Source organism: Nyctibius grandis, chromosome 14 (genome assembly GCF_013368605.1).
Source record: "Nyctibius grandis isolate bNycGra1 chromosome 14, bNycGra1.pri, whole genome shotgun sequence".
NCBI classification, from domain to species: domain Eukaryota; kingdom Metazoa; phylum Chordata; class Aves; order Nyctibiiformes; family Nyctibiidae; genus Nyctibius; species Nyctibius grandis.
Window position 1 is genome coordinate 10816398 of NC_090671.1, and position 26490 is coordinate 10842887.

Consider the following 26490-nt stretch of genomic DNA (forward strand, 5'->3'; position numbering starts at 1 on the left):
TCTGATATGATACTAAGGGGTGTCATGATCATCTTAAAATATTTTATTCATGTTTAGATTTTTGCTTGCAAATGTTTGATATTCCATTGGAGAATACATTATTGTTCTCTGTGCTTATGGCAGGATTGAGGCCATTGATCCAAGCAAGTGCAAAATAATTATAGACAAAGCTTGGTCACCTCTGAGTAGAACCTTAATGTCTGGATATGACCATTTGCTGCCTTATGTCCAAATGTATTTGAACTGTATCGTGGATAAGCTTTGCTCAGCAATTTCCTTTTCCTATGCTTATTGTTGGAAATGTTACAAAGTCAGCATTTCTTTTGATACTTTCCTGCTTGCACTTTTGGGTTACAGTTCTATAGCACTGAAGGAGTTACTGGCTTACACTGCCTGAAACCATATGCTGGTCCTGCTGTTAGTGGAGAAACTTATTTTAATTTTGAACTACGAGTGACTGAATCAGTCTGTGATAATATTGACACAGTAAGAGACAATGACAGTATTTCCTGGGCTATATCCCTCGTTTGTTTCTGTGTCTCTCAATTTTTCATTATACCGTATTTCAATGCTTAATTTTCTTAACACTTTTATAATATAAGAAATTAACTTGATATTAGATAATAACAGGGGATAGGAAAATGTATGGCAGCATTGCCTTTGATTTTCCTACACAATACTTTCTTTTTATTACATTTATACCATTATCCTTAGTGCTCTGTGTGTATCATTTTCAAATCTAGTTATTTAACATTTAGTTTTCATGTTGTATCAGCAGTGAGCTATTGCCTCATTCTCTTACTTGTTGCATCTGCCAGTACACTTGATAGACTCTCAAGAGTGCTATAATCCTAAAATGCTTCTGAAGCAACAAAAGCAACAAATTTGACATAAATAACAGCCTAATAGCCACAATAATTACATTATGTCTCTTGCTGGTGTTCATCAAAATGCTTCATAAAAATAGTTTTATGTTTTAGATCACCATTAATTTTTTTTTCCTTGTTATTCACGTGCTCACATGACTTTATTGAGTAGAGGTATATTATTGCTTGGAAAGAAAGTTTGCTACTCAGTGGAATTACAGAAAAGGTGCATGATGAAGAAAAATAATTCCCAGTGTATTTTGTCCTATCACATCATGTGTGAATCACATGAGCTTCAGTTTGTCATGAAACAAAATAAAGAAAAAGACTGTAGAAATCGTACGTGCTTTCAGATGGGATATATTAACGTATGGTATTAAAAAGCTGGACAGGCAGAGTGGGCAAAGGGTTGGGTCAGGCTGTATGTTTGGGTATTTTTATGGCAACCTAAGAGATTATTTGATTTTTTTTTTTTTTCTTTGAAAGATAAAGCAATATGTGAATTCTGAGCAAAAAAGATGTATTATTGGAGTGGGGAGGGAAGGTAGAAGGGGGATATATTTTATGTGGTTCCAAAATTACTTTCAGAGAATAATGATTCAACCCTAAAAAACTGGCTATTCATTCAGTGTCATTGATGCTGATACATTATGTCAAGATATGTATTATTGGGCAGATACAATGTGTTCATTTGATACTGAAAGACCAGAGTTTATCTCCATTTATGTTTTCTAAGCATATGGGTGATGATGAGCTGTAAACCTATTTAACCTGGGTAGCTTTAGAGTTTCATACTGTGTACTATTTGGGCTTTTGCTTTACCTCCTGTGTTATTTGAAACTTCTAGGAGTTTATGCGCTGTGATGATGTGAAAGTACTAAACATCTCGGAAGTCGTGTTACATTTCACTGTTTGAAAGCAATTAGTCACAAACTTCTATTTCTCATTTCTCATTTTAAAACTTAAATGTGCCCTCTGAGGGAGAACCCTTTGAGATGTTGAGGCAAAGTAAATTTATATGAACCAAGCCTCAGTGTATCATTCTTTTACATGCTGACCCATTTTTTTCATTTGTTAAAAAGAAAACTATTTTATTCATCAAGAAATGCAGGAATCTCTCTTGAAATCATCCTATTCAATGCTAATATACTAGAAAAAAGGTTTATGGTTATCATGTTGAAGCAAATAAAAAGAAAAGAGATGAAATATTAACCAACAACTATTAGATAAAGGCAATTATTAGCCAACTTTTTCACCTATTTGTTTGAAAGGGATTCATTTATTTAAAACCACAAAGATTGCAAGAAAGCACTTCAAAGACATGTAGAGAGTCTTCTGCCATCTTAGAGGAGGACTCTGTTCCTATATCTCTGACATTTACATGAAGGAGATACCACAGGGCAATTTAGCTGTCATTACGAAGGAGAAGATTCCCTTTAATCTCAGATGAATTTTAGGGCTCTCCTTAGAGAGGAAGGCTCTTCCTGTGTTCTTTTGTTTGTGAGCATAATGTTATTGGAAAAGGGAAAAGCGACAATTAGCATTGAATTGCTGATGCTGTCTTTTGAAGCAGTTCAATAAAATAAAATAAAATATAATTCCCTCATTGAGGGATTATCCTTTTGAAATACTAATGTACAGTTATATAGTATTTACCTATCTCCTACGAGCTTGTAGTTGTTGATATTCAGAGCTACATCATTGCAACGTGCATATTATCTTAAGGAAAGTGGTAAAAGTGAAGTACCCCTAAAATGTAACTTGACATGACTTAAGAGTTCGCAGCAGGACTGAATAGTTAGGAAAGTAAAGGAGATTATCAGGAGAGCCTGTATCTTTTTATACCACTATGTTATCCCTCCATCCTGTAGGATTTTTTGTGTTGAATGGGAGAAAGTTGGACACCACCTCTATAGAAAGGTACATGATAAACATAGAGGTGGTATAAGGACTTTTATTCTACTTTGTGGTCAAGTGCAAAGAATAAAAATATGCCAAAAGTTTTAGGGCAGAGGCAGGATTTACTGCAGTACAGCTGATTGTTGTTTTATATGGTTTTAGCAACTCAGGGTGAAGAATATCCTTTAAAATGGTGCTTTGTGTTTTCAGAGTACATTGATATGCTGACTCTTCTCCTGATCTGTAGTGCTCATGCCCTAGCTAAAAGTAACTGAAAAGAGTAATTGAAGTTTTAGTTACATAGCCGCTTTGATCAGGTACATATTGCACCCTTAGCTTCTAGATGTTCCAGTGGGGTCAAAAGGGATAGGGACAGTGGGCCACCTTTTTCAGTGGCAACCCACAGTCTGCAGATTTTCTAGGACTTGAATTCTTGAAGCAGAGAGTTGGGATCACTGTCACAGTTATGCCAGCTCACTGCGTACCCCAGGGAGAGCTGGGGTTATCAACTGTCAGCTCTCATTGCATGTGTAGGAATAATGATACAAATTATGAGGCTGATCAAAGAAGTCAGGTTAATTTGAGAGGGTTTTGCACTAGGTCAAATTTGTCGTAGAATCTGTGGTCATTTTCTAGCATATTTGGCTCTGCTTTTGGGACAGTCTATCCCAGGTGGAAAATAAATGAAATGAATACAGATTGTAGTGACTGCAGACTGGCTTCCTAATGGCCTGACTGGTTACAGGCCAGAGGCCATTCACTGACTGGCCACCATCTTCAATACAGATGCCTCCTCCAACCCTTCTGTCCACTCCAAGCTGTCCACCTCTGTACAACCAGAAACCCTGGGAAGAAATTCTGTATCCTCTACAATGTCACAGCAGAAGACAGCCTGAGAAAGTGTTTCTTAACTTGAGTTGGATCAGTTCCATGTTTCACATATGCTAAGCATCAGGATAACCTCTCCTGACTCATTTCAGCTGTGACCCCAGGGTAGAGCTTTGAAAAGAAGGAATTTTGGCTGCAAGAAGCACGCTTGTAAGGAGGGATGAATTTAATTTCCTGTCATAGCTCATTTGAAAGCAGGCGGGGTTTATTGCCTTTGTATTTTTGGATTAAATTTTATTGATTTTTATTTTGTATGCAAAAGTAATCATGGAAAGCAAGGATCCAAAAAGTACTGCACATATGAAGTTCCCTAGTGATACCAAAATTGAATGTTTAACAGGTACTCAGTATTCCCTTGTTCATGAGCTTAGCTAGGAATTCGAGAAAAGGTGTGCTGTCTTCATCAACAGTTATTGTGATAGCTCAAAAGGTGGAGGATCATTGCATGAACCTGAGAAGTCCTGGAACAAATTCTCATGATTCCTGTGCTCATGTAACTAGAGACTATGTTATAATGCTTACATGGGAGAAGGCAGAGTTACATTTTTGGCATTTCAAGAACTTCTTGAGACCCAAATTTGTCTAAGATGTGCTGGTAATTAGGCTTGTTTTCTTTGATATGTATAGTACCTTCTATGAAATGAGGTTTTATAGCACAATGGTCAGCATGACTTTGCTAAAATGCTAGGAGTTGTCTAGAGGGAGTTTTCTGAAGATACTGTAATTGCTCAGATTAAATGATGCAGCTCTGTAAAATCTACAAACAATAAATAATGTTAGGTGTTTAATGCCCTTTCATTGCGAGTCCTAGGCATGCAGAACTGGGAGGTAATTGGAGGGAAACAGTCCAAGCCTAAGTAATGTGCTAACAGAAGTCAGCGACAGAGAGGGCAGATCAGTCACAGGTACATTGGTTTCTGGTCCTCTCTTTTTCATTTCTCCCCGAGTGATATGCAGGTGTTTGGGTGTTTCTGCCACTTCCTTGGCAGAGGAGATGCACTTCTTTCTGTATGGTGTTGAAGAAGCTAAAGGACATTTCCAACAATCTGGATAACCTCATGCATATTTAGCATCTTTGTTTTTACCCTGGTGTTATCCAGTGTGATAAATATAATTTTAAACTTGAGGAGGAATGATTACCCTTAAGACCCTTAAGGATTCATCGTCATCATCATGCTTGCTCTGTGTTTGTGGTACTTAGCACTGTAGTCTTTAAACCTTTAATAGTCCCAAGACTCAAAAAAACAATTCCAGTGAGACAAAACCAGTTTGCTACCTATTACAAAATAGACAGCAAGTGAATAATCTCCTGTCTATTAAAAATCTAATATTAAATGCAAAAGTGTGTCTTGTGGCAGTATCTCTAATGGTGCTGCTGATTTTCTTTTCCTTGGAGGAAATCTTGTAGGAAGTAATACTAATTACTGAGAGAGTTGAAAAGTGAGTGGATGACTTAAAATATGAGCTGAGGCTGAAAATATGCCTGTTGCTGTTGAGGCATGGGGATTCCCATTTTTTTGGATGAAAAAAGTCATTAAATCTAGCTGTCACATATGAGTAAACATACAGCAAAGTGTGGATCAGAAGATTAACAGAATTATGTAATACGATCTAGCGTCCATATAAATTGTAAAAGCTAATCCTAAGTAAATTGCAACTGCAAGTACAAGGCTGAAGTTCACTGGGCATTTGAGTTATTTTATGGCTTCAGCTGTTAATGTATAGATTTATTGATGACATGAACAAGCTAGATTTGCAATATTAAAGATCTACGGGTGGATTATATGAACTGATGATACAGCTATAACTCATCCTCTAATTATTTCACCTTGGTCACCTCTTGGCCTTTTAACCACCTCTATGGGGAGAGATAGGGCTGCTGCCCCAGCTTGATAGAGGCGCAGAGAGGACGTAGGCTAAACTTCAAGGACAGTTCTGACGCTAATACATGACGTCGCCTATTAGGGTTTGTGTGCATGCAGTGAAATGGGGTTACATAGCTAGGCTTAGGATGAGCTCCATGTAAGTTGATACACTGAGCAGGGAGCTGCACTGAGCTGATCACTAAGACAATGCAAAAGTCAGTGGTGTGTTGTTTTATGACCGGCTGTAACTGCAGAAGCTTTAATAACTTCCTTGGGTTGTGTGAGAAGTGTGACAGAACAGGAGTTAAATGGAGATCTCGTGTCAGCTAGTCTCTTGTGAGACAACTTGCACCAAAGGCTGCTTTCTTTTTTCTACTCAGGAAAAACCTTCCCTCCCAGGAGCTCAGTAGAGTTCTCTCGAACTGGCAGTGTGTCTTAGACCTCTTTTTGAAGTGTTTCTGTTAACTTGTATACTGATAGAAGAAATCAGGCTTTGTTAGATAATAGGATGCCTTGTCTTTGTGGACATTGATTCCACGAGACATAGACACGCACATACATAAAAATCAGCAGCAGGACAGAAAACTGAGGTGTAAGATTCCATAGGCAAAGCGGTCTGTGTGATCACTGGGTATTTTGGGTTACATGAAAGGAGCGTGTAATGTGATTCGTTCCTCTCCCTGCATGGTAATCTGCAACAAGCAGCAGTACTTCCACCTCTACCAACACACTCCATCTTCTGCACATGTTTTCCAGCCTAAGGTATAATCTGGAGTATAAATTTTTAGTGTCATATAGAGCTGTTTTAATGTTCAATACAGTTTCAGTTTACACCTCTGTTAAAGTCTGAATCTTTCAATTTGAAATCTATCCTCTTTGTGTAAGTTTCTGAATCATGTGTTTTATGTATGATATTTTGACACAAAATTGAGCATAGGAATGCATAGAAAAGATGTTACATAAGTTAAGACAAAACTACATTTTAGAGTGTGTAGGAGTGGGGAACCAGGCTTTATCTTCTATGGCAAGTAAGTGAGCCAGTAAGACTGGCTTGTTGCACGATTCTTTGGAAAAGTACAGTAATCATTACAGGGTACATTTTCACTTGTTACTTGGGAACCCTGAGAACTTTTCCCTTCAAGATGTATAAGTGCAATTTCATATGAGGTTCACTTTAAAATTAGAATGCAACCATCTTATAAAGAGCCTGTCTACCACTTATTCTGCACTCGTGTTGATGGTACAAAGAAGACGTAGGGATCAGTTGGCTGCAATGTCTCTGTGTTTGAAATTCATTGTCCGGGTGGCAGTTGAAGGATTGCCTGCACTTATGTAAATGTGTTAATATTATTCTTAGTTTTAGGGATTACCTGAAGCTAATATTCAAATGTGCAATTAGCTGAATGGATGACTACTGTCTCTATCTTTCCTTGACGTAAATTTTTCTCTGGCGTATTGCAAGAATGCACGTCTGCCTTTTTCTCAGCTTTAGCTGAAATACTTGTAGAATACCTTCGATGTTGACAAGATATTATCTTTTTTAAAAGCCTTTATTCACTGGAAGATTTCCTAAATCCCAGTTTTGTGAACTTCAGCACAGGGACTGTGGAACAGGGTAGCTATCCAATTTGTACTGCTGAAAGTTAGACTATATTATTTTCATCTTCTGTGTCTTACACTGCCTTTCTAAATCAACTGTAAAATCAATCCCAAAGCATCCGTTTCTGATATTTATATAATTCCTATTTCAGCTATTCCTTAATGCACCAGAGTCTCCACAGGTTTGTTTATAGAAGCATTGGCAATGCAGATGTGCTCTTATCCTATATTAAAGACGAAGGCCTCATACCAAGAGACCAAGAAATATATGTCTGTGTGGCTCAGAGTAGTGCTGTGTGGAGATAAATGGGCCAGCTTGACTGCGACACAGTGGCGCGTGCTCATTCAGCAAGCCTGGGTCACAGAACGAGCAGCATCTTAGAAAATAGGACTGTGTCATGTCATACGTGGCATATCACTGTGAGCTCAGAAGAATGTAAAGTGCTGAGTGGAACTTCTTCATTTTCAGTTTATTTCAATCTTACATTTAATCTTATACTAAAAAGAAAATAATTAGCATGAATAATTTTCAATCCAATTAATCTATTCCTAAGTGGCAAATATTGTACCTGGAAACAGATCAATTATGAAGTGTTTCCTCTGAGATGCGTTTTCCTGTTAATTGTTGAAGCAATTAATTTTCTTACACATGCAGATCTTTGTGTGAAGTAGTTAAAGCAAGGAAAGCAAAAGACATAGAAGAGAACAAAAGATGACTATAATAAAATATTAATATTATCACAGAATTAATAAATACAGTGTATGTACAATGTGATATATATGTTGTACATACATTATGCATTTGTCAACATCCATAACAGAGACACTTTCAAAAGTTTCAGAAATTAGGACATCTTAGAATTACTTTCATGCATATTCATTAAAACCAGTTTTACTTACATGAACACATGGTACTTTTTCCATAGGATTATGGGCAGAGAAGAATTTGGCAGACAAACTCTGACAAGTCTCTGTATGATGTGTTTTCCAAAATAACGTCCCTGTCCTGCCTTCCCCCCGTCCTTACAGTTTTCAAAAATGTGGGCAGATTTTTATAGGGAAAACAAAATGCAGTTTTTGAGTCCTCGCTTGAAAGTATAAGAAACATCATAATGTTCTTCGTTTTTTTTAATGTTTATTTCCAATTCTAAACATCTTTCAATATGAACAGACAATGCTGTTCTCCTAAACTCTACTGCACATAGCTAAATGGCTAAAATTTTAAGTTGGTTTTCCCCAAAAGTTTAAATCTAGACACAGCCCTGACATGAACGTTTGTATCTGAGTAGCTTCATTTTTGGGAAGGTTGTCAGCTACTGAATGGAGGACTGTGCAACAAATAATTTTGAATTATTTTTGTAGCTGTCAAAATCATGAATAAAATATTCCCATACTCTCACTGATATCTTTATTTTATGTTAGAGGTACACATACACACTCAGTGCATACATACTGTCTATACTGCAATTCTTTTTCAGTTCTAATAGATTGAATCAGGTTTGATTTTATGCACATTCAATACCAAGAACTCTGTGGAAGAGAGGGGTTGTGGGTGTATTCTACATTTGTTTTATATGTATTAGTGAGATAAACCCCTGACTTAGTCCTTAAGAGTCTCAAAGAGAATTCCAATGTCTTGATGAAAAATTACTCTTTATGCAAAAATCAAGACTTTGTTCTTATAAATGACATGAAAATAAATCTTGTTTGCAGTGGCTCTAAGCAGCAAATGATCAAGGATTTAGCTGTCTAGTGCATGGGGATAAATGCAGTTTCAGAAATGTACCTTTCCAATCAAGCCTTTGAGAAGGTGAGAATTGGCAATTGTTTTGTACAAGCAGTATTTTTGTGCTTTACTTTAGGTTTCTAGTTTTGGCACTCTTATTATGCTTATGTAACTCTAGTAAAATATCTCCTGTTCAGGGGTTTTAAGGGATTGATCTTGTTTATGAAAAGAAATGCTGCTTCTGCTTCCTGGGTAAACCACAAATAAAGATTTTACTCTACAATTTTAATCACAGCTTGTAAACACATTGAGAAAGTCCTAATGAACTGCTAATGATTATCCAGATGCACCCATCAGAAACATAGAAATTATAGAAGAATTAAGTTATAAAAGAATGCACAATTATCAGACAGGTGAATTATTCACTGGCAAGCACAATCCTGTGTATATAGATCTGCTGGCCAGATGGGGTGAATGATGATGCTCTTGTCCCCTTTCAATTGAGAGACTGAGTATTTATTTTTCTATAATTAAAAAAATAGCAATAACTGGAACTTTTGAAAGTGGAGAGGGAAGAGTTGTGCTAGGGGCAGAGTAAAGAAAGCAAATATTTAGATGGAGACTAAAAGAAAAAGCACTATGTATATTATGACGATCCTTACAATGCAAACACAGGAAGGGCTGAATTATGTTGCTTGATTTGCAGCTCTAACACTTTTTAATGTAGAGTTAATAAATGCATTTGTTTTTCTGTATTGCCAGGTAAAGTAGTCTGTAAATCCTGCTAAAAATTCTGGTAGTGACAGTTAAAGTACTTTACAGATGGATGTTAGTACTGTGTTGCTTGGTTGGGTTCCCTAGTTCTGTAGCGTTGCAGCTATGGATGATCTGCCTTTCCCACTCTTTAAGAGTCTTCCTTTTAGCTGAGGTGCTGGAGAGAGGGATTCCTGGGAACTAAGGCAGAAATGTGGCTATTTATTCACTGGTGAGCAGAGCAAAATTGTGTGTGTTTGAGCCTTTGCTTGGGTCTCACTTTCTGTATTCACCTTTTCTGGAGAGCTGAGTCACAGGAGGGATGTTATCAGGGCAAATCTGTACTGGCACTAACAAAGCGTTGCCAGAACACTGCCCAAGAGTGAAACCGGGCAGTGGGTTAGTGGGAAGGAAGGGAACGCTGCTTTCCTGATACCTCAGGGGAGAGTTAATGATGGTACGGGCGGGTGTCAGGTTCAGTACCGCAGCATGCATGAACCTCATCGCCAAGCTGTGAAGCACTAATCTTCCAGTGAAACTAGATAGGCTGTTAAGATCTGCCTGCTGTCTTCCTCTAAAATCAGGGCAATTACCAGCTACAGTGTGCCATGCTGTAGGGAAGGTTAGCCAGAGCTATTTTAAACAGTCATATCCCAAGGAGCAAGCAATCTGAAAATTGTTATTTAAACATCTGGCTGTGGGGCAATGTTCCTAAATACCATTTTTTATGGCACGTTCTAAGTCACTTGGATGCTCTGGTTTTAAGGAGCAAAAATCTGTACTTAAATGCATCAGAAAAGTAGCATTTTTGGTCTGTGAGTGTGCAGAACTCTCCTGTTCTAAAATTAGATTGTCAATTTGTCTGTTAAGCTAAGGGAACAAGAAACTCTACATGCCCTCTGAAGTTAGCAATGAAACAAGCTGTGTTGAACTCATCTATAGCTTTACACCTTCAGGGCAGTGGCTGGAACTAAGATAGACAATATTTCTCCAGGCTGTCACAATTATTTCACAAGAGGAAAAAGAGGAGGGGAAGGAGATAGTTGCTTTGGTCTGATCTCTAAATGAAATAATCAGCTGAACTTTTAAAATAATCTAGAAGATTAAAGGACACTTCAAACAGTCTATTATGTCAAGTTTTATTTTTTTTCTGCTGAATATCTCTTCCTTAATTGTTACAAAACTAAGACATTAAAGCTAACAGAATCATGTTCTCTGTTAAAAGGTGCTGTTACTTTACAGGAAGGTGTTACTGGAGAAAAGGAATGCAAAGGGAGGTCTTTCATGTAGTATAGACCTAGAAAAAAGAATTAAGACAATAATTTAATGCTTTTGATTTTCTATGGCTAGTACTTGTGAAGGATTAACGTTGTAGGTGTGCAAGGCTGTATCTTTTTTGTTATAGTAGAAGCAAGTGTCATTGCAAAGGGTTGCTCTGAGAGGTATTAAGCAGATGGGAAGGCGCTGACCATAAGCAGCTTGAATTCCCACAGTGGTTAATAAAACTTGAGCCTAGAGATGTGAGGATTTGTAAAACTCCAGAAACCTTCAAGGAAAAAATGTGACGTAGTTGTGAAGAAGCACACACAACTTCTGCTGCTTTTTTTCTGCCTGAAGGCCTGGGTAGAAATTTGAAAAGAAATTAGTACAGCTGCATATCAAGCCTTAAGAATTATTTCTATGACTAATAAATAATTCAAATTAAGTTACATATATGTATGCATTATTAGGTGATTGCAGTTTCAATATATTGTAGATTGAATTCACCTTAAATTTGTGCTGTGCTAACCACATCTCAATGAATGTGCATAAAGATGTCAAGTTAATTTTTCAAGCTTTTTTCTCCTAAAATACGAGATTTTTTTCTGTAGCTACATTAGGTCTTAATTTACATACTGTTTCTGTAGTCTGTGGATATTACTTTCTTTTTTTGTTTATACGTCAACAATATTCATGCTTTCTATTTTTAACGTTATAATATTCCTCTTATTTTAGAAGGATGTCAACAGGCAAATATATATATTCAAGTACCTTAGCATGCTGTGCAGACCCGTCACTAATAATAGGTGTATGATGTCTTTTTCCAAAGTAAAGAATTCATGCTTATTTATGTCATGAATACAGCTAGCAGTGCTGTACATGTGCTAACTCAAGAATACATTTGTCATTTTTAATGAAGTAAATAAAGCAAGTGACTATAGCTAGGTCATTTTTTCCTGAATTTCATTATTTTTGTTTTTGGGAAAAAGGGGGATTTTAGTCAGGTTTTCTGAGGAAATGAGCCTTATGCTGCCATGCTGCATGTGCGTGTGTGTTTTAAATTTGACAGCAGCATAGCTAACCAAAGATGGTTATATTCTTACATGTTTCATGAAAATACACAGACAGTAGAGGGAAAAGACAGTAGAGACTCCCCAGGCATCTGAATTCTTATCAATAGCCAATTACGGAAAAATCTTTAATACGAGCTTGTACTTCCTTGGACACGTGAGTCAATCAAGTATGAGACAGAGCTCTATGGGAAACTAGCCTTTACTTGCTCCATCCTCATGGAGCTGCTGCTTTTCACGCTTATGTAATTTCCAGAGAATCTTGCCTCTGTAGCGCAGACCTGGCTTCAGTGCGTAACAATTGACAGTGTGTTGAAAGGGCCCTTTGTCAAAAATAAGGTAGGCTGGGTTTGGAGTTCAGTAAAGGTTCCACTTTGATGTGTCCTAAAAGGAGGAAGGGGGAATTATCAGCCTAAAAAGCAGTACAAGCCTAACCAAAATGTTAACAGTGTGAAGCTAGAAAAATAAAGCTGGGCTCTTGGGTAGAAACGACTGTGTAGCTTTTGCATTTGTGTGAGTGTAGTCTACGAACTAGAATAACAGTAGTTACATTTCTGTTTTAATTTAACTGCTCGCAAATCTTCTAGGCTTTTTATCACCAGGATCCCTTCCTGAGTCACGTAACCTCTGCTGGAATGCAAATGGTCCTAGGGAATCCTGCAGTCGTGTTATCTTTCCCAAGCATAGCTGGGAAGGCTGGAGACAAGGAACTGCGTGGATGAACGGTCATGGAAGCAACCACTAGACACCTGCAGGAGCTCAGGGAAGCATGTGGCCTTGGAGCTGCTACAGTGTGTTGTACAGTGGGTGCAGAGACCCACCTTGTCATGGCTCCACACAGACAAAGCAAACTGAAGTCCCTCTTCTGAGGGGTTGTCTCGTGGACAGCTGAGACCTGTGACCACAGCCCTGTGATGCCAGGCAGTGAGATACTCCGTTCAGGATGTGGAACTGGGAAAAAGCTAAAAATCATGGGCTCTGGAAGCCAGGTGTAAAAATTCTCTTTCACTGGAATGCAAAGGAGACATTTCCATCACTCTTGGCTCTCCTGTTCAGTGCCAGTACAGGTTGGTTTGTGTTCTCCACTAGAGCTGGGCTGTGTTCTCCACTATATGAGAATATGAGTGCTACAGTCTAATGCTCCTAATTCCAAAGACTGAATCTACCTTGCTGCTTAACAAGGAGCTACAGCTGCATCCTGATCTGCATAACATCTTCAGTACTCTGTGCAGCTGCCCTTTTTGTCCTCACTTCATTTTTTCCATGAATTAGACTTCTTTATAAATACATCTCTCCTTGTAGCACGCTCAAAGCTGAGAGCTGGTAAAGCAAGGTTCAGTATAATCCAACTGTGAAAAGATACAGGCCCAATCAAAGCATGTTGCTTTCGGGACAGCCACTGGCCATAGCTGAAATGAGCCAAAGCAAATGTGCTGGGGTCACTCCGGAGCCCCCTGGATGAAGAGGTTCAGGGCAGAGGAGTTGTATGGGGTTAGCACAAGCAGAGGTAATTACCAGCGCCTGTTCCTCTGAGGTGAGGAAGTTTCTTGCTTACACTTCCAACCAGGAAATTTGTTTGCTTCTCCCTCAGTTTTTCAGGAGGATGCAAAGTGTAGCTGACTTGGAGCATGAAAGCAGGTGATATATCTGGAGTTTGAGAAGCATAGGGTTGGTTAAATGCCTGTCGGGTATAACAGCTCTACTTGATTCTGCTTCACAGCAAGGACTAGGTAAGGCAGAATGAGCCCTTCAGAAGTTAAACTGTCTGAACCCTAGAGTTCTACCTGAACTGTGATGAATATAACCGTGTTCGCTTTGAAGAGCATACAGACATTAGCTGTGGCATGGAGACACACCTTACTACCTCTCTTTGACTCCAAAATTTAAAATATAAATTTTCTCAAGGGCAAAATGTCTTGGTAGGAAAAATGGAAGTCAAATCTTCAAGGTTAAAAAGTTCTGTCTAACCTTTCACATTATTGCTCAGAAGAATCATTTTTGGAAGTTAATAAACCATATGCATTCACCTCATACAGCTATTTCCCTCCCTAAACAAATTGCTTTTATTGTCAAAACTACAAATTTACGCATTGTGATCAATACCATCATTTTATGAGCTGTCAGTAAAGGGACTTGAAGATGCAGCTTTCCTTGATTGTCTAGGAATAAAGATTGATCAGTCTCATTGCTTCTTCTGTATAGATCCTTGGTTGATTCACATACAGTATACAAAGCAATATACCATCACCTCATCCCTCTTCAAAATCCCATAGTCAATAGCTTTTCCTCTGCACATCTCTGCAAGCACTTGAGAGTACAACCCCAATTACTATGTTAAGAAGGGCAGAGAGGAGGAACATGTTTTGGTGTTGAGGTCTTTCCCTGATAGGAAAATGTGATTTTACTTCCAAACTTTTCTTTGTTCATTTCACAAAAGGTATTGAGCCAAGACTGTTAGCTTTTACTCTTTGATTTTTTTTGTAACCGTTTTTTAAATGAAGACAAGTAAAAGAACAGTGCAAGATGATAACAAAAGACTGCTGGCATGCAGCAACTGTTGAATTTTGTGAGGCATTTTGGGACAACAGTCAGCGTCATATGGTGTTCCCATTGCAGCAGTCACTGAAGGCAGGTTGTTTTAAAGGAAAATGAAGTCCCTGTATATAGTGTTGTCAGAGAGTTTGCTGAACATAATTATTTCCAATGGAAAAAAAGGAGTATTGGCTGAGCTATTTTCATTGTATATGTTCAGTTACCAAATATAAGTATTGTTGTTTTTATAACATAGGTAACACACTCGTGCATTATGCAGGTCATACAGTGTCCACAACTTATTAAGAGCTTAAGTTAGTTAAGAAATCATGTGCCTCAACAGCAGCTTGTAAGGGTGGAGGGGTGGTATATGATAATCTTCATATTATTTGTCTGCCATATGAAAACTGTGAGCTCTTCAAGGCGCAGATGTCTTATAATGTGATACTTGGATCTTATAAGATCATTGATTGATTGGTCGGTCTCTGTAGGTGCTACTCTCATCCAAAGAACAGCACTGATCATTTGGGGCTGGCTAGTATGGATCAATGTGTAGGTAGCTAAAGAATAATTCATGAGGAAAACCAGAATGTTTAGGAAAGAAAATGACTGGTCAGCTGTATAGGAGCAATGCAGTGGATTGTAGAATAAGATTTACTAGCTAAGGGTAGAGGAAAGGGGCTGGGACTCAGGACACGGAGCTTGGCTCTGCCATGAGGATGTGGTGTCACAGTTCAGCTTAGCTAACGGCTGTGCCTACTGAAGGGGGGAGCCCCTTCCTTCCCCTCCTGCTTCTCCTCTGTGCCAGTGCACACCTGACCTTACAGGGAGCTGGTTCAGGCATCTAAACTGCCAGAAACCAATGCTGCAGAAATATTGTGTTAGGTCCCCAAAACTGCTTATTGAAAGTCCTATGTGAGTGCCAGAAGGAGGGGAGGAGCTGCAGTAAGTAGTGAGGGTACTGAGAACGCAGCGAGTCAATGGAGATGGCCCTGCCAGCAGCAGCTGGAAGTTAGCAGCATCACCCTCGGTGTGACCTTAGACAAGTGATGATACATTCGTGGCTCAGTTTTTTCACATATGAGAGTAGGGACAATAATACTGTCTAGCTGCTAAGACTGAAGTGATAGTATTAAGTATTACGTGCTTAGTGTATATAAAAGCTTTTGACAACCTTGGATGAAGGCTTATAAAAAACAAATACAGAGATATAGCAGACATCATTCTGTAGCAAGTCTAACAGTCCTGCACTTAACTATTGGTTTTCACTGAATCTTTTCCTCAGGCACGTTAACTTAACTTTTATAGTCTATCAGGAGGCACTGTATTTAGCTCTCCCTGTTCAAGGTTCACTGACCTATAATCCTACTGAAATGGAGTGGAAAGCCCATGAAAACTTCACTGTATTTGCACTCAAGTGGCATATGGCCATAGTGTTAATTAAAAAAAAAAAGAAAAAAAGAAAAAAAAGTGATAGTTCTCTAGTCTCCATGGAGACTAAGCATACTGAAAGGGGTGGGAGTATAAAATATTTTCGATCTTAGGTTGAAAGGCAGAGATCAAAAGTAGTTCTGGTTAAAATGCTGTGCAGATGTCAACATGCCAATTGAATGATAAGGTATTTTGCACAAATACTTTGCAAAATAGTTTGGATATGAGATTAAGAGGAAATTTCCTGTACTGTTTCCAGTGGGTTACTGGAATACTTGATGTATATTGTCTGTGCCTTTGTCAAATTTCCAGCAGAACGCATAAGCCAGAAAATATAATACCCATCCTGGCAATAAGGAGTTCTTGTTTTACAAGGTAACATTCAAATTCTTTTAGAGGTTCATAAAAACTAAATAAAAGAGGATCCAGTAGAAATTGAGACATTCTGTGTGATTAAGGTGTCTGGCTGGCAAAGTAGTCTATAAAATAAGATTTCCCAAACACTTGCCTTAGGAAGGGAAGAGTGAGAAAGAGATCTACATGAAAAGTATTCCCCAAAATGCAATAGCAAACTTGTTGATAGCTTGTAAATTTGATTCAGTGCTATTTTTCAGTCATTTGGAGAACAGGAAAGCATAGCTGATAGTGTGTTACTGTGGGGAAAAAAAAAATCATATTAGTGATTAGATGAGAAATGGACAGCAGGAAAGAATGAACTTTGTAACTTTTTCTTCCCAGGCAAATGTTGAAGTAATGTGTTGGTGACATCCAAATAGCATGTTTTGCATGATATCAGCAAAAAGCCATGCTAATGTGGGTTCTGGGATTGAAAAATCACTAATTTGACTTTTTCGGTCTCAGATAATCACATCCTGTAGAATGATCCACATGTAAAGTTTTAAGGTCAGAACTAGGACAGCATAGTGTCTTACTCTCCCTCTGAAAAGTGAACTGGTCCTTCTGTAAGCAGCAGAACTTCAGAAACTTGGTTTGTTACAGATTTGTGTCCTACATTTTTTCATCCTCATGCCCTTCTGCAGTGCTGCTAGCATTACACATTCCCAACATCCTTCTCCTTCCAGAATTCCAAGCTCCTTCCCATCTTCCCTCATTACAAGCAAAACAAGTGGGCAACATCTCTTGCTGAATTGACATTGACGCTGTCAGGATGGGACTGACGAACGGACAGACGATTTGCCTGTGTAATATTATTTTTATGGGAAAAACAGGTTAAATAAAACAGGCCCATCTGGATGTTCTTGGTCCTTAGGATTAGGAGAGTTTATTGAGTCCCCTGTAGCTTATAGTGGACAATGCTAGTTTCTTTTTTTACATATGTGGATGTGTTGCTATATGTTCTATAAATATAGCCAAAGATGTCTATACATTTAGCAGACTAAGAGGGGAAAAAAGAGAAGCAGAATTCAGAGAGGAAGATGGCTGAGCAGTTTGTGCAGACAGGTCCTCCTGTTATTGATATGGATGCTACCTTGATGACTTTGGAGTCCTCATTTATTGAACAAACACACGAGGCAGTTAAGCATAAGGTATGAAAGACTCTGTTGTCTTGTTCTCTTTGGGTCTGATTGTGAATGTGCTTGAACAGGGATTGTGAGACTGAATCTCATTACTTTGTGATGGAGTTTTACCAATGATATAACTACAACAAGATTTCTATATTAGAGTATTTTTTGAGTATTATTCAAAAAAATCAAAAGAGGCCCTGCCCTCTTGCTACCTTTAGATGATAGCTGAACAAATACATCATTTGGGGAAGACATGAAAGAAAAAAAACACATACAAAATGCAAAAATATATTCAGTTCATTGTTGCTGTCTGCCTTGAAATTGGAACAGATGGAAAAGGTCTGGAACAAGGGAAAACATTACCTAACAGGAATGGTTAGTGCTTGTTATCTGGAGTGTTTAAGTAAAGGCAATCTTAATTTAGGCAAATAAATGAAAGATTGGCTTGCAACATAATGAAATATGAATTTTAAAAATATATGACATGGTTGAATTTCGTTTGATGAAATGTAGCAAACTTGAAATGAGAGAGAGGACATTTCATGATACAGGTGCTGGCACTACCAAAATACAGATGGTTTTGATAGCTGTTAATGTGTCTCAGCAGCCAGTGCAGCATTTTTCTTGTCATGTTCTGTGAGGAAAATCTAACGGACTGGTTCGCCTTGCCTGTTATTTTTGTTCCCTAGAGTCAAACCAGCAGACAATTCCCTGAGTTTCTCTATTTGCTTGGAATTATTTAGTAACAAGCATTTTTGTTTGTCATAGATCCTATTCACTATTTCTTTGACCCTGTAGTAGACTGGCATCAAGACATGGCTCAAACTTAGGGGCCAAGTTTTGCAAGCAACACTATAGAAAGTAATCCTTTATTTCCCAGAGGCTGAAAAAGTGCACCTACCTTTTTAATACCTTTTTATTTGTTAGGGTATTTGTATTGAATCTGTTTATTCTTCCCTAACTCCCTTTAAAAGAAACTAGACATGCAATTAATTTAATAACAGCAGCTAGGTCAAAGGAAGTGTTTTGTGCCACCTCACAGTTAGTACAACTTAAGACGTTTAATGTTGAAGACTACTGTGTATGCAGGAATTTTCCATTTCAAAAAGAATAATTAATGCTATTGTTAAATTAATTGTGTTTATCTTTGGTTAGCTTTACATCCCAGAATGACTGAAGAAACAGAGTAGGTAAAATGCTTTCTTTACTTAATCATCACTGTGACTATATTAATGGCTGTTCAGTTTTGGCACATATAAAGTCTTTGGATCAATGATAGTCCAGTTGCTTTGATTCTTGTTTTAGCCTAATTTGAAAAAGGAAACTGCGTCTAGCACGCACCTGAAAAAAATGTATATGCATTCAGCTCCTTGGGTGGCTTTAATCATACGGCCAATTTTTACTAAACTTAATTTAAATGTTAAATATGGGGCAGATTCAAATGGAATGTACTCTTACAGTTAAAATCCCAGGAAAACCTCAGCTAGTCTCATTTTTTTTTTTTAATTGTGATTTCAGAATAGGAAAATGTTTGCTCCCTGCCCCAACCCAGACCCCAACCAAAACCCCTTCTTCTGTGTAGATCAAGACACAGAGCTCTTCAAAAAATACTTTGCTATGTTCACTTGTAACATTAATTTGTCAAAGCTCTGACTAGGTGTTTAATTTTATTTAAAGGACGGTGTGAATAGCCTCCGGTGCTTAATTTAGATTTTATACAATTTCTCTCTTCTCTTAGATAAATCCTAGTGAAGGAAACATCTTTTATATGTAAGGAAAGTTGTGATTTCCACCCCATTTCTAGTCATGTTTTATTTAGAACATTCTATTTCCTCTTCTCTTGGGGCACTATCTAAATTCCTTGTCAGGTAATTAACTATAGTAGACACATTAGATTAAAACATGAACATTTCTTGGTCAGAGAAACAACATTTAATGAATTAATTCAATGTACGTCTTCTCACTGGGAGCTTTGTGCTCATTTTCTGCCTGTCTAAAATTGCAGGATCTTTTGCAAGGTCTTAATGCAAATGTGCTGCTGATGTAGGCACTTACGTTCTCACGTTCTTATATGCGTTGGAAGCTCTCTAATGGTTCTGATGGTATATTCTGCATGTTTTCTCCTGTCCCCTATCTGCTTTAGAGAGCTTAGTACTGAACAAGCCACAATAAACTGTCAATTTCTAATACGATATCAAAAGCATGTTGTGACTTAATGTGATGTTACCTATCCCTTGGGCAATAAGTTCACTCTCGGATCATCTCTTCTCTGGGGGCCACCAATAGCAGCTCCTTTGCCTTTGGGCTAGCAGAGTTGCATAGAAGCAACTAAACTGAATGGAATCTCAAGCAGTGGTGAAAAGCAGCGCTCTTGAATTCAAGAGGTTTGGAGCACAGTTACCCAGCTGCATTGGAGCTTGGGGGTTCTTTGGGGAGAGAGTGAAAGAAGAAGAAATGGTGGAGGCAGGGAGATGTTGTTGATTTGGTTGCTTTGAACAAAGAGAGTAAGATTTTTATAAGAATTGAGATGCTGCTTTTTTAGTCCTTCTCCCCCACCCTGCAAATGGCTGCCTGAAATAAGAAGTAGTTATCTGTAAAACCTCAGTACAAAGAAGTATGTAACCCAGTGCTCTGGCACATGCCGGGGGACCAGGAATCAACACGCTTGAGTTGTGTGAGATGCTTTAGCTGCTACCACTGCAGACGACAGAGAAAAGTTATTACACAAATCAAAGACCCACACAATGAAAATGTGGGAGAAAGGAGTAACCAGCAGCGCGTTGTCGACACGGAAAATGACAGGAGTGACGTCTTTCTTGGAAATGGGCACTGTTTCATTTCTCACTCCTGAACAGAAATTTGAAACTTACTTTGACTGATCTGTTATATCCATATTGATTTTACAGTTTTCCTTACAATTAACAGATAAGGTGCTTTTCTACCTCCGCTCAGCATGTTATTTATCCTTCCTAGACAAGGGTTATTACATGCTGTCTCTTTTTCAGGCAAAATCCAATAAATTTTCTGATCTCTGCTGTAAAACTGGGCCAAACGAATAGTGCAGAGGAGTCATCTGTCACGATTCCTTCTTAGTGTCTTGCAGGAAATGAGTAGCCAGGAAGACTATACCAAGGCTGAAAGATGGCATTTCCTTCTTTTAGCTCGACCTCAAAGAACCCAGTCTCAAACAATAAAGTTCATATGGTGAAATTCACAACTTCTTTCTCTCTGCCCCTGTTTTGTTTTAAAGAAATTGAAAGCCCCACAAGCTGGTTGGGCTTCTGTTCTTTTTATGAAATATTTTATGGAACTTTGGATGGAAAAACATATCACTTCAGTTAGCATTGACGCTGTATTTAGTTACATTTCATTAGTATGCACATACTTAGTCTCCTCTTGATTACTCTTGCTGCAGTACAAGAGGAGGTGGGAGACCAGTCAGTGTAACCAATATTCATCTTGTAGGCTATAGATAAAACTATGGTAAAGCTAAGAAAGAAGGGTGAATGCCCTTCACAGAGCATCACAGACTGGTATGGTTAGCCAAGAAGAGAGACCTAATTTTGCTCCACAGGAAGTTTTAGAAGTGTGGATTTTGCATAATTACTATATTACTATCTTCACATCTTGGCAACCTACCTCTATAAGGCTGACCTACAACACATATTATATTCCTTCCCTAGTTCCTGATTCAGTGAAGTATTTAGGTCTCATCTTAAATCTTACTGATGTCAGTAGGACTTGAACACTTGCTTGAAATTCAGCAATGATACTTTCTTGAAATATTTATTTAAAATTAATCATTGGAGGGGTGGATTTAAGAGCAAGTTTCAAGTTAAGATGGGGACAAAATGAAAAAATAAGTATGAAATGCAAGCTATGGAATTATGGCTACAAGAACTTTCTGTAGAGAGATACTGGTAAGCATCTTTAGCTAGAGTAAGTCATTGGACATCCATTGCTTAATAGGATAACACTAATTTAGAGAAAAGGCTGGATAAAATACCAAGTCAGTAGGCTCCCCTAGACATACACGTGCTTTGGACTGGGCTGCTGCTGAGGCTAGTGCCATTTGGATAGGCAGCCTTGGAGCACCATAATAGTGTAGGGTCTTATAATAAACAAGAAAAAGATATTCTAAGGTGAGTGGTGATTTTGGTTGCATCAGATTTGAATTTTCCCAATTAGAAACTGAACAGAGAGCTGGTTTTCAGAAATGCTTGAATACTATCTTTGGGGAGGGGCGGGCTTGGAATAAAAAGTTCAGTCGCCGTGTCCCTAGTCAGGCACTTACATCATTAGTTTCTTTAACAATCTTGACCAAATGGAATTGAAATCTTTCTCCTTTTTTTCCATGCTTTCGCCAGCTTCTCCTTTCACTGCTGTTCAGCAGTGGTGATACAGAACAGGCAAAGAGAAGAAAATTTTCTCCCTATTTCTTGTTTGGTTCCAGAGTGACCAGTAAGAAATAAATCTGTCACGTCTAAGACCAGACTATTGTGGCAGACTTTCTCACTGAGGAATTATTACCTCTGGGATCACAGTAAGAAAGCGGATCAGTCAACTTCAAAGTTGTGAAGTGACAGCTCTCTCAGCTGTTCTCAGAGGTTGCTGCTTGGCAGGTTACCTACAGCCGGTTTTGAATTAGTGGACACAGGAGCTTTAAATGTACAAATATAGAAGGGGGGGAAAAGAAACCTTGTCCACAATTATTTAAAAATTGAGCAAGAAGAGAGTTTGAATTGTGAAGGTCACCAGCACTGGCTGAAATGTTTGACAGCAGTAGTTCTCCCTCGCTGGGGATTAATGTATTTTAGATTCAAACGGATAGTTAGATAATGCTGCATTCAACATAGTGGGGGTATTTGCAGTATTTTAATTGTAAGCTCAATAAGGCAGGAATTTATTTCATAAAGAAAGTTTATGCCAGTCTGGTCTAACAGCCAAGCGAGCTGATTAAAGTTTGGCAGACCCTATTGACATTTCTAATAAAGAAATCACTACCACAGCATTTTTCCTGCTTAAAGCAACACGAGCAAGAATAGTGAAGAAATAAAACCTTTAGAGAGAGAAAGAAACTGTTGACAGCAGCTTGTAATTTCCTACATTTAATTACTAGTGCTCAGCTTTTGCCACCTCTGTAACATATAAAACAATAATACTGGTAGTACATTCATTACCCGTCATTTACTCGAGTTTCCGGAAATTAGGAACGTGCAGAGGCTAACTTATGCGTGGTGGTATAAGAAGAGGATGGAGAGTCTATGGAGAGTGCCGTACCATGGTTGCAATAAAATAATTATATGGCAAATTTATTCTAGACCTTCTAATTGGCTTATTGACTTAGATTTTCCAGTCTTATTAATGTTGCAGATTTCCCAGTGGAAGCCTCATAATTTGGGTCCTTCATGTGTTACTTCCTGTGTAAACCACTGCTCAGTGTGTATTGTGCAGACCCTAATCCACACTGGCTCTACAAAAATAATCCCTAACATCAAAGCATGCTGCAGAGCTATGAAGGATCCCAGTATCAATCAAGGTGACTAAGCATGGGAATGGAAAGGCAAGATATGAGTACTGGAGTTGACTTTCACAATCCAGAGATGAAAGGATACTTTATGTCCATACCTTTAGGTAAATCAGACATCGAGGTCATTTATTTAATCCTTATCATATTACAATGAAAACTAGATTATTAATTACACAAGAATATTAATTCTGAACCCATTTGTAGCACTTTTCATCTGAGGTTTTCCAAGTGTTTTATTACTGTAAGAAAAAGAAATCACAGACCTTTAACAATAGAACATGCTGTCCAGTGTGTTTTGGTTTAATACTGTCATGATGTAAAGCCGATTGTTTGCTTTGATAGCAAAGAGAGCACATAATATAGCAGAGGACTTGAGTAACTCTCCAGTGGATCAGGAAATGTTATGTCACCATGTGTTGCATCTGAAAGTGTTTCTGAATTGTGGGCAGAGGATCTGTATCGCATCTAGTTGAAATTCTGAACATGAAAACAGTTGATATCATAGGCTTATTTAAGTTTGAATAGCATAAATAAAGTAAAGAGAAAAAAAAAGGCGCTAAGAGATGCAGTATACCTAAACAGATACTTTTTCTTTCATAAATCCACCTTCAGTAACTGGTTTTAAGCACTGGACGTTATTGAGTGTGATGGTCTTTAAAGAACCTAAAGTTTCAAATGGGCTCAGAACCCATTTAATTATAAGAGCTAAATCAGAGTTTTAAAAGATATTCCCACACCTGTTTTTACCCTTACCTGCTTTGAGATAGCTGTTGCTATGTTTATTTGACTAATGAGCCCATCTCATTATGACCACTTAGATTTTTAGAAGCTGTTTTTAGGTTTTCCCTTAGATTACTCTTCAGATTTTAAAAAAATTCCTGGAAATGTTGTGAAGTCATATCCTTATTCTCCTTAAAGTCTCACCTTAAAAACTCTCCAAGCTCACCAACAGTTTATGTAGCTTGTGGATCTGTCTAGGGCTGTGCCTCTTGCCTTACCTTGTATCATCCCCGTGCTTTCCTAAATGTCTGTGTACGGTCTTGCTCTGTTCTTTTATAATCGTATTGCAGGCTCCTGGCATCAGGAGCTATCTGTTGCATTGTGTTTGTACCACACCTACTGCAGTCTGGTGCCTGTATCATGTTCTGTGTGACCTCTGCTGAAAAAATGAATAAGTATGTGTATGTCCAGTAGTGCAGAACTGAGTTAACTATGTCACTTGGGCATCCTCCTGGGAGCATGTGTTGATGAGAAAAAATTTTATGAGCAACATTCATCAGATGCTTTGCACTGCTTCTAATCTTGCTGTAGCAAATGACAGTATTTGGTGTTAAATTTAGCTTTGGCTTTATCATATTTATCCATGACATATTAGGTTATTATTTACCTTAAAAGAAATGACATGGAAATGAAGTGCTGCAGAGGACAGGCTGGGTTTGTAAACTTTAGCAGTATTTATTGTCCCTTCCATCTCATGTAGCTGTCTTCACCTTACTCTGAAGCTGTATAGGGACCAAGGAAATGCAGAAAATAGCATACGAGTTCTCCAGAAGTCTGTCTCCCACATCATACTTACTACCTTCCGAGCGAACCCTTGGCTGCCTCTGCTGCTGCTGTATATGTATGATCAAAGCATGCTTCAATCATTTCTAGATAACTTCATAATGAAGTTGTACTGTCCAAATACTCTATGTACTGCACAGTTTTATGTACCTCAGATATGTATGCAGCAGACAGACAGAAGTAACCTTGAAAATCTTACCATTAAAATATATACCTTTTTGGCAAATACCTATGTCAATAAAGCTTAAAGAACTGGCAGATCTTATATTTGAAGTTATCTTTGCATCCACAGATAGACCAGTTTTCTGTGCTAATGACCTCTCCTTTGAGTGAACTTTTGTACACGTGCTGTGACAGTTTACATGAAAAAGTGATTTTTAATGTGCATGGTTTAGCACCCTGTAACACATCTCCTAGCTTGGAAATTGAGTTGTGTATAAAAGATGCAAAAATCAAATCTAAAAATATATCCAAGTGTCAGACTAAATTAAAATTCATGCTTCATTAAGTGGGTACAATACAAATAAAAGAAGTCTTGGTAGAAGCAGAGCTGCTTCTTCTGTTTAGTATATTAGCAAACTGAGACTCTGGAGCCTCAAATCTCTTTAAAAATTCCCATGGTATTGAGTTAATGATATTGAGCAGTATGGTTGGCTCTTGTAATGTTTCAGTATAATTCCTAGTTTACCTGATTTTGCTTTTACAACAGTCGTTATAGTGTATCTTCAAACTTAATTTAGGCTTTATACGTTCCCTTTATATTGGATCATCCATCTTCTTCCTATGAGTTTAAATACATGCCAGATGTGTAGCACACCTGTGATTTGCAAACTGTTACTCTTATATGGTATATTAGTACAACTTTGGTCAGCTGGTGTGTATAATGTGAACATGCACAGTGTGTGTAGCTTCTGTGGCTGGTTAGATTCAATGTAGAGATAGTGGCTTGCACGTATATGTCTGTGCTGAGTTTTTCCTGCCTTTTCATGTTTAGTATTTAGCCCTGCTTTAAAGAGGGATTTCAGATAAACAGTTTTTCTGTATCAAATACTGAGAGCTTTTCCAGAGTGGGAATCTTTGCCTTGGTCCCAACAGATTCCTGAGCCCTGGAGCAGAAGTGCTGTAGCTGAATGTTCCACATTGTTGATTTTATGCTGTTTCAGCAGCGGAGATATCGGGAGATCTGAGTACATATCTGAGCTGAGGGCCGTGGCTTCCTTCAAAGTATAAAATCTGGCGGAGTGCTTTTTGAAATGGGCAAGTTGACTTTTGACACAGAAGCATCGATTTCCTTCCTCTCCTTTGGGTTCATGTTTTTACATTTCCTTGACTTCTGACATCTTGAAGATTTTTGCAAATGAATGTGGTGATAGACAGGAATAAACTTAATTGTGAGAGTCAAAGGTGAACCAGGGAGGAATGCAAAGCAGGTCAGGAAAGGAAAAGGCGATGGGAGCATTCTGGCAGTGGCATAAGGGATGTCTCTACCAGATAACACAGGAAGAGTTTTCAGTCCTACAAAGGAATCATAAGGTATTTCCATCCCTTTCTCTTACTCATTAATCTTCAGAACCTTGAACAAAAGTCCGGTGATGTCTTTCCATAAACCCAGAGGACTTTCAATCAAACATGTAATGGGCTTCAACTGGAAAACAAGTCCCAGCTCAGCGCAGCCAATGGAATGGACTTTCAACTTGGTGGTGATAACTCTCCGATTCCTCACAACAGCTTTGAGCCATGGCGTGGGGCTTGAATGTACTTCATATACACCTTTCCGTACCTGTTTATGCATTTGAGCTATGCCAACGGTTGTGCTGTGCTATAGGAGTTTTCTATGAGGGGAACTGCAAGGAATAACCATATAGTGATTCTCTGTAAGTAATTAACTGATTTAGAACATTGACTGTAAAATGTGGGAAAAGTCAGGGAAAGTGTGTCTTCAGTGGTGAAAGGATATTTTAGCCCTCAATGCATAGAGATGT

At 38.2% G+C, this 26490-nt stretch overlaps 1 protein-coding gene across 1 annotated transcript in view; it reads left to right on the forward strand.

The window, feature by feature from the left end:
- TMEM132D (transmembrane protein 132D) overlaps positions 1–26490 on the forward strand; it is a 250263-nt gene that overhangs the window by 102103 nt on the left and 121670 nt on the right. The window lies entirely within an intron of this gene.